Source organism: Plectropomus leopardus, unplaced genomic scaffold (genome assembly GCF_008729295.1).
Source record: "Plectropomus leopardus isolate mb unplaced genomic scaffold, YSFRI_Pleo_2.0 unplaced_scaffold22103, whole genome shotgun sequence".
In the NCBI taxonomy this organism is placed as follows: domain Eukaryota; kingdom Metazoa; phylum Chordata; class Actinopteri; order Perciformes; family Serranidae; genus Plectropomus; species Plectropomus leopardus.
Window position 1 is genome coordinate 1 of NW_024623942.1, and position 1,381 is coordinate 1,381.

At 39.5% G+C, this 1,381-nt stretch overlaps 1 long non-coding RNA gene across 1 annotated transcript; it reads right to left on the bottom strand.

The window, feature by feature from the left end:
- Positions 1-600: 600 nt before the first annotated feature.
- On the bottom strand, positions 601-1,071 carry LOC121965880. The gene is made up of 3 exons (XR_006107527.1): positions 985-1,071; positions 808-855; positions 601-634 (listed from the first exon to the last, which is right to left on the bottom strand). It is a non-coding gene; the product is annotated as an uncharacterized LOC121965880 (long non-coding RNA).
- Positions 1,072-1,381: the final 310 nt, after the last annotated feature.

Genomic DNA, 1,381 nt, shown 5'->3' on the forward strand with positions numbered 1-1,381 from the left:
GGCTCTTGTGTGTGTTTATTTATTTATTTAGTCAGTTTGTTTTGTTTTGTTTTGTTGTCTGGTATGTCATGTTAGATGTCATGTATGTGCCAGGAAACATGTTAGTAAACAGTAGAGAGCAGCATGGAGGCCATTGAAAATGTCAAGGTGGTTGCTTCTTTTTCATTTCTGTTACTTGTTCAGTCGCTCTTTCAAACTCAGTGTGACTAATTTGGACTGATGTTTGAGCTCTGCTTGGATTCTTGTACTGTTCTTCTGTTCTGCAGGTTGATTTCACTGCGGTAACCCTCCGGCAGATAAACACTCAGATGTGATCAGAAAAACAACAGACTTCTCCACAGGAAGTTACTGACCTCACATCCTTCCAGGCCTCTTCTCTGTGTGTGTGTGTGTTGTGTATTTACAGAAAGAGAAACAGAGAAAGAACACAAACAAGCCCGTCTATTGGTCCAATAAGATAGCGGTGTGTTTGATGGGTTTATGTATTTATTGGCTGGAAGAAGATTTGAGATCTGTGTTTGCAGTTGTTGGCGTCTTCACTGTTTATCTTGTGTATGTGTGTGTGTGAGTGTGTGTATGTGTGTGCGAGTAACAACTTACTTTCATTTTTGGAGATGCAGCTGTAGAGCGAGTTCTGGAAGGAGAAAAGCAAAGCTGTGGTGATAGATTATAACACGGTATAAAACAAAAACGCGCTCTAAAGCTCTGTTTCAGTGGCTTTCTACACGTCATGCTCATTTATGAATTATCAAAATGTACTACTTGAAACCAATTAACATGAAGTTTCTGAATTCTTCTCGGACTTACCTCTGTGACTTTTTTGCATACTTTTGTTATATCATTTTTAGACGATGCCTGTAAGGAAAATGGAAAATAAATCTCTAAAACCAAAGAGCAAACAGCATTGGTGGACATAAAGGTCTGAGAATGTTAGAACAGTTATTCCTAAATAAAGTTGGACATCCTGTATTCACAAGACCTCACCTGTCTGCATTCCCTGCGACACTCAGCTGAGATAGCCAGCTCACAGCAACCCAGCCCCACCCAGCCGTCTGACTTCCTGGATACTCCTGAAGATAAATCAAACACCACAAAAATATGTTACGTGTATCTATTTCATGGAGACTGTTTTATTTGTAAAATCTTGATCAAAACCTTGATTTATGTGTTATCTACTGCTAATATGGTGGTCATGGTGCAAAAAAGGCTTGGTAGATTTAAATTAATTTTGGTAAAAAGTTTTTTGAAACAAGTATTTTATATTTGGTAAACCAGAGAACGAGAGCCGGTGCACAGCCTTTTATTGAGCAGCTAACAGCAGCTAATGTTAGCACCAACAGCACACAGGTACAGCAATGAGCACTAACCACCGGCTAACCGG